The following is a 7986-nucleotide window of genomic DNA, read 5'->3' as shown; positions in this document are numbered from 1 at the left end:
GTGCGGGTGTGGGACTTGGGTCCCTTCGGACAACGACACTCTACAGTGACCCTGACCCCGAGGAAGGTCAATGTGCAGCTGACCTTCGGATCAGAAAGAAACCCCAGAGGAATGGGGGGAAGTAGAGGGAAAGAGCAGCTAAGAAAAGGAGAAAACAAGAATACGAGGGGGTAGAGACGTCCAGGGGCCACCTTCCGCTTATTCTGCCCATGGACGTTGACAGCAAAACAGAACCAAGAAAACAGGAGGGCAGGGGGAGGGGCAAGCAGAAAACCTTCAAAACCACCCAACCTTCTCAAAAGGCACTGAAGGGACTTCCCTGATGGTCCAGTGGCTGAGACTCTGCACTCCCAATGAAGGGGGCCTGGGTTTGATCCCTGGTCAGCTAACTAGATCCCACACGCCACAACCTGACACAGTCAAATAAATAAATAATTGAAAAGAAAAGACCCTGACGGTAGTGGGCCACATCCATATACCACAGGAAGGCCATCCTGGTTCCTGACAATGGCCTGAGCTCAGCAGGTGCTCCCACTCTGTGCCCACCCCTGTCCTCTCATAGCAGCCCCTCTGCCTGCCTTGGACTGGTCTATTTCACTCAGCAGGTTCCTGTAAATGGAGCCAGTTTTAGGCTATTCCTGGGTGACCTGGGAGCTCTGTGGTCCACAGGGTGATAACCATGACCTGAGAGTCTCACTCCTCCACCATCTCCTGAGGATGTTCTTGGCAAGGTCATGACTGTGTCTGAGAGGGCTGCGCCCAGAGTATCTCCTGCTACCAGGCGGTGGTGGGTCACGGGCTCTCAGCTGATGGCTTGTCAAGGGCTCAGATGCCAGTCATGAGGGATGGCCAGGGCCCTCGGGGCATGCAGAAGTTGGGAGCTGAAAAAAGGGCACCAGCAACTTGGGGACAGGGAGGGTGGAGAGGGTGGAGGACAGTGTCAACCTACTCTTCATGGACGCCACCCACAGCCATATGTGTGTGCTAAGGACTGATGCTGAAGCTGAAACTCCAATACTTTGGCCACCTGATGCGAAGAACTGACTCATTGGAAAAGACCCTGATCCTGGGGAAGATTGAAGGTGAGAGGAGAAGGGGACAACAGAGGATGAGATGGTTGGATGGCATCACCGACTCAATGGACATGAGTTTGAGTAAACTCTGGAAGTTGGTGAAGGACAGGGAGGCCTGGCATGCTGCAGTCTATGGGGTCGCAAAGAGTCGGACACAACTGAGTGACTGAACTGAACTGAAGTCACTTCAGTCATGTCCAGCTTTTTGCGACCCCATGGACTGTAGCCCATCAGGCTCCTCTGTCCATGAGGATGCTCCAGGCAAGAATATAATATTGGAGTGGGTTGCTATGCCTGCCTCCAAGGGATCTTCCTGACCCAGGGATTGAACCTGAGTCTCTTACATCTCCTGCATTGGCAGACAGGTTCTTTACCACTAGCACCACTTGGGAAGCCCCCACAGCCATACTTGTGCACCCAAACACACGTGTGTTGTCACCATCCCACTTTCAGACACAGGTACATCCACACACTCAGGCTTACAGGCACAAGTGTTTCCTCATCAAAGCCTTCCCAGCCCACACTCAGACACACAAGCCTACGCACACATTCACGATTCATCAAGCAAGCAAGAAGGGCCAGATGCCCCTGAAATCATTCTTTCTCTCCTGTTCCACCCTCTTTCATTTCCACCCTACCCTGGCCATTCTTCTCCACGTCAGCCAGGTGTCCCAACCACTATATCACCCCCAAGAATCTGTTGGAAATCCTGAGGGTGGTAGCCTGGTTCTCACACCCCTGGTGAGTCAGGACTTCACCTGCCCAGGCCATCTTGACCCTGACCCTGTATCTGACCCCCAGCCTCCTCTGCTCACATGCACCACACCCTGGGCTGCATGGAGAGATGTGTCTCCCTGCTGGGCTCTCGTGGCACACCCTGGTGCCTCCAGCTCTGGTGATGGCTCCTGGAGATTGGAATTTGCCATGAAAACCTTGGTGAGCCTAGCCATTAGGGAGTAAGATGCAAAAAATGTGTGTACAGGTGACTTCCCTGGTGGACTCGTGGTTAAGACTTCACCCTTCTACTGCAGGGAGTGTGGTTAGATCCCTGGTCAGAGAACTAAGATCCCATAAACTGTGCTGTGCAGCCCCCAAAAAATTAAATTTAAAAAAATGCATATTCCGGAGTTCAGACCCGAAGAATGTCACCCAGTAGTCAAAACACAGCCTCCAACCAAGTCCTGACCCATATCACAGCTGAGCCTTGACCGCAAACCAGCCACAGATGAAGCCTTGACTCCAGTTAGAGACTGTCCATCAAACCTGGCTGATACCCTGAACCTTGACCCTGGTCGTCTGTGCCTATGGCCTGACCCTGACCCTGACCACAACCTCAGGCCAGACCCTAAACCAAAAATGAATGCTAAAAAGCCTTGATCTTGGCCACAGTCTGGATCCTGATCCTGACACCCAACACGAACACTTTCCTAGTTCACAGCCTGAGCCCTGATGGCAGACTGAGCCATGACTCTAACTCTAAAATCATCTATTTCACTGTCTATAAACTGAGCACTGTTCCAAAGCACAATGACCCTGATCTTGACCCCAGTGAACCCTTATCTTGGCCCAAGGTTGAGTCCTGATCTTGACCCCAGACAGAGCCCTTAACCTCTCCCAAAATGAACTCTTACCCCAGTGACAGCCTGAGCCTTGACCCTGGCCCCAGACTGAGTGCTAACCCTGACTGTAGCCTAGCCCTGATCCTGACTGAAGCCCGAGGCCTCGTCCTGAGCCAGTCCTCTCAGAAAACTCTGCCTCTGTTCACAGAAGGACTGGCCCCACCTTCCTTTCCCAAGTTCAGGAAACCTTAGCTGAAGCCTAGGAAGACTTGCAGAACTTTCCACAAGAGCCACAGGACAGCCTTTGCCACGTGGCAGGAGGTGGGGTCTATCCTCATTTCACAGGTGAGGAAACCGATTCGCACGGAGGCTTAACTTGTTCCGCGTGGTTCCAATGAATAGAACAGGAAGTGAAAGGCAGACACTATAGGGAGACATTTCAGAAAGCATTTCCCAAACTTCTGGGCTGGGCAAGGACAGAATGAGCCGCGTGCAGAGGCCTGAGTGCCATGTCACTGGAGGCGTGCCAACAGAGGCGGGGGACTTGTCAGCTGGCAAGAGGCCTACAGGAAGTGGAGGGCCCCCCAGCCCCGAGATGTCAAGGAAGCTTCACGCCTCACTCAACAGCTTCCTCCCAACCCTGATGGCCACACCTGGAAGACCTCTAGGCCACCATCTCAGGAGGGAGAGACCCAGCCCCACCAGGTGGGACCAGAGCTCCACCCTTCCCTGCTCAACTCCTCTGACCAGCCCTTTAAGCTGTCTGGACCAGGCATAGACGGGAGACAAGGCCCACCTCGCCAAGCTGGCCATCGGGCACTGTCACTCCGTCCCAGACAGGCTCTCTGTCCCAGTGTGAGTTCCCGCTCTGCCCCAGGCTCAGAAATACATATCCAGGACTGGCAGGACATCTGCCACCGTTTTCAAAATGCCTGAGCGGCCTCGCCCTCCCCTCATCCTCGTTTTGTTGACTCGGGACACAAAGACCAGAGAGGCTGAGCGGCCTGCCTAGGGTGGCACAGCCAGGCAGGGGCACGTCAGGATGCGGACCCCAGACCCTGGCACCTGCCCCACTCACACGGCCCCACAGCTGCCCCAGTGGGGTTGGAGGATGGTGGGGGGACCTGGTGCCAGGCGGCAGAGGCTGGGATGGGGGGCTGGACGGCCCCTTGTGCCGCCACCCCCCCAGGCATCCCGGCCTGGCTCCATCCACCGGCCGCCCAGCTGCCCGCACATCCGCCCAAGCCCAGACATCAATCCACACCAGGGCCCTCGCTCCCTCTTTCTTTTCTGCCCTCCTCTTCCCTCCCCAACTCACGTCTTTTTTTTTTTTTCCCCTCCTCTCTCTCTTCCAACATGTCATTACAGTAGAAACAAAAAGTGTCGGGACAATGCGGGCATTGACGAAGGCCCCCTCGCAGCCCCCTCCCCCCACGGTGCGTGCCAGCACTCTTTCCACCCGCCCAGGGCTGGAACCACTGCCAAAGGAGCCCTGCTAATAAACAAGAGGAACCAGATAAACCAGGAACACAATAGAGGGATTTGTTGCACTTAGAATGGTGGGAACAATGTCAACGTCGCGCGCAGCTGCTTCTAAGCCCCCACCCCACCAAGTCCTGCCAAGCAGCCCCCTTGTCCTCCATCCCCTCTGATTTATGAAAGGTCAGAGGGCATCATGGCTAAAGGGCCCCTTCCTCGCATCCCTCATTAACCCTTCGGACACAATGATCCCTTCTCTGGGAGGTGGTGAGTGGGGGGCGTGTGTCATGCACAACACTTCCTGGAGCTGCCTGGCCATGGTGCAGGGGGAGGAGGAGCAGGCTCCAAGATGCCTTCAGGCCACGGGCTTCATCTGGAGTCACAGCCTCACTGATGGAGGCCTTCTTCTTAGTGACCCCCAGAGGTGTGACCAGAGCCACAACTGGATCTGATGGCGACGCAGGCTGCTTCCTGAGCCGTGCTTTCAGGGCAAAAGATTTGTTCTCCAACGTCCTAGTGGGTGCTGAGTCCCTCCCTAGATGTTGGGGTGTGAGAATAAGCCAGTTCCTAATTTGGGAAAGCACAGGTTGATGGGTGTGGGGGAGCCCAGGGAAGTGGGGGAGCCCAGGGAAGGAAAATCAGGGGAGAGTTCTGGCAGGAGGTAATGTTTGAGCTGAGGAGGCAGCACCAGCAAGACAGTCCCCAAAAGTGGTCAGGAATTACATATCCTGCTCCACCACTTGACCACAACGTCTTCATCAGCAACTTGGAGACAAGAAAAATATCCACCTCAAAGGATACTTGGAAAGATGAACTGCTACAAATAAGATGCTTAGAAAAGAGCCTGGCATGTAGTTAAATTTCAATAGGTGTGACCATTATTATTACAGTTGATGGTGGTGATGGTATGGTGCTCACAGCCACCCTGAGCTTCATAACATGGTCGTATAGATGGGCAGATGAGGCTGGAACTCCCCTTGGATCATAGCTAGTGCTTACAGACCCAGGATTCCAACCCAAGTTTCCATACTCCAAACCCAGGAATCCTGCTTACTCAACTGGTTTGGGATGGACACTCAAATTAGGAATCTGGGATTATGGGACAAAAAAGTGCTTAATGACCTATTTGGGAGTTAATCTCAAAATGAACTTCAGCCTGTCTTCCCTCAATAAAAAAAAAAAAAAAAGTCGCATGGAATCCTCTTAGTCCCTTCACATTTAAGCCCAAACTGGAAGGAGGAAAATGCATAAGAAAGTCTCCTATTCACCCACCTCTCACCTCTGCTAAGCAGGGGTCTCTTGATAACACTCTGATCATTCCTGCCCCCCACAAACCATCCCCACCATCCCCGCTGGGGCCCCAGGCTCCTTATGTGGGCATTGACTATTCCTCCAGCAGAAGAAAGCCATGTTAATAATAATCACTAAACACCAATCCTTTAGGAAATAAGATTAGCTCTACCTTCAAAACATATTCAGAATGCCCAGTCTCACTTCTATTCTACATTGTACTGGAAGAGCTAGCCAGTGCAATAGAGCAAGAAAATGAAATAAAAAGCATATAGGTTGGAAGAAGCAACACTATCTTTATTCATAGGCAACAGAATCATCTCTATAGAAAATCCTAAATAATCTACAGAAAAAGCCTACTATAAAAAGTTAGTGAGTTTAGCAAGGTTGCAAAATACATCAATATACAAAACAAACCAACTATATTTTTATATACTCGTAAAACAGTAGAAGTTTTAAGATTTTCCATGTCATTTAAAATAAAAGTATAAAATGTGAAATAGGGATAAATTCATATTATAAATTCATGATATAATAACGCTTAAGAAGTAGAGAAGACCTGACCTAGGGAACTTCATACAATGGTGTTTTTACTAGACACTGTAAAGCAAGAGACAAAAGCAACTGTTTACAAATACTATATATTAGTTGGTGAATTTATTTTTTACAAGGCATGGGTTAGCAATTCTAAGACTGTTTTATATGTTCACTGTTTGAACAAATAGGTAAATATGCTATAGATAATAAGAGCTCTATTTCTGTGTGTTAGAGAAACAAATTACAAATAAGTAATAGGAAAAGCCTAGAATAAGCCCTGTTGTGCTCGAAAGTGAAAGTGAAAGTCGCTCAGTCGTGTCCGATTCTTTGCAACCCCATAGACTATACAGTCCCTGGAATTCTCCAGGCCAGAATACTGGAGTGGGTAGCCTTTCCCTTCTCCAGAGGAAGAAGGGATCTCCAACCCGGGGATCGACCCCAGGTCTCCTGTCCAGGTCGTGCTGGAAGTAGAGCTTAATTTCCATCTCCTCAGCTGTCAGCCAGACTTGGTGACTCACTTCTAACAGATAGAGTAAGAAAATGGAAAACAGTATCCCTATAATGGAAGAGCCTGGCAAACACAACCTTAACCAAGGAGTCAAAGTTGACATTACCATTAACAAGCCATATCAATATCATGTTATTCCTAATGCAAGGGGCTTTCCAGATGGCGCTAGTGGGAAAGAAACTACCTGCCAGTGCAAGAGATATGAGACAAGGCTTTGATCACTGGCTCAGGAAGATCTTCTGGAGAAGGACATGGAAACCCACTCCAGTGTTCTTGCCTGGAGAATTCCATGGACAGAGGAGTCTGGGGGGCTACAGTCCGTAGGGTCACAAAGAGTCAGACACAACAGAAATGACTTAGCATGCACATACGCCTAATACGATGTGATGAGAAGGGGACCTCCCCATGTAGTGTTTTTCTCCAAAATTCATACTTTCAGATTAATAACGAGAAAATATCAGAAATAGCCAAATTGAGGGACATTCTACAGAATGTCTGACCAGTATTCTTCAAAAATGTTGAGGTCATGAAAGATTCCTGAGAAATTGTCACAGATGGGACAAGACTAAGGAGACACGACAATTAAATGCAATGTGGGATCCTGACTTGGATCTTGAGAAAAAAAACAGGCATTAGAGGAAACTGGATGAAGGATATACAGGGGCTTTTTGTACTGTCTTTACAACTGTTCTGTAAGTTTAAAATTATTTCAAACTAAAAAGTTTTTTAATCATATCATTTAATATAGCATAAAATACAAAATGCTTAGGGATAAATTGGACAAAATGTGAAATCTATAAAACATTGTTGAGAGACATTAGAGAAGACATAAATGGAGAAATATAACACATTCATGGATTAAAAGTCTCAATATTATTATAACATCAGTTCCCCCCCAAAATTGCTCTATAGATTTATTTAAATCCTAACAAAAATCCCAACAAGCTATTTTGGAGAAATTAACAAAATGATTCTAAAATTTATATGGAAATTCAAAAAGAACAAAGTCAGAAGAATTTTACAGCCTAATCTCAAGACTTATTATAAGGCTACAGTAGTCAAGACAGTATGGTATTAGCATAAAGAAAAACATGAACGGGAAAAATAGAAAGCTCAAGAACAGACCCAAACATATGGTCAACTGGTTTTCAACAAAGTGCAAAAGACGAGTCATCAGGGAAGGGAGAGTCTTTTCCACAAATGGTACTCAAACAATTGAATAGCCGTTTGCAGAAGAAAAACAAAAGCCTCAATACCTCCGAACAGATCACTGTAAAACTTCTAGAAGAAAATATAGGAGAAAATCTTGAGGACCCTAGTCAGGCAAAGATTTCCTAGATACAGCGTTAAATACACAACCCATAAGAAAAAAATGGTAAATTGGATTTCTTCAAAATTTAAAAATGTTGCCCTTCTAAAGATACCTTTACAGGCCAAAAACTTGGAGAAAAATATTTGCAAGTTGTATAACTAACAAAGAACTGTAATTAGAATAAATGAAGAGCACTCCAAACTCAATAAAAAGAAAATAAACCCCATT

The sequence above is a fragment of the Bos javanicus genome, chromosome 5 (assembly GCF_032452875.1).
Source record: "Bos javanicus breed banteng chromosome 5, ARS-OSU_banteng_1.0, whole genome shotgun sequence".
Lineage (NCBI taxonomy): Eukaryota > Metazoa > Chordata > Mammalia > Artiodactyla > Bovidae > Bos > Bos javanicus.
Note: the sequence above shows the minus strand (reverse complement) of the source record.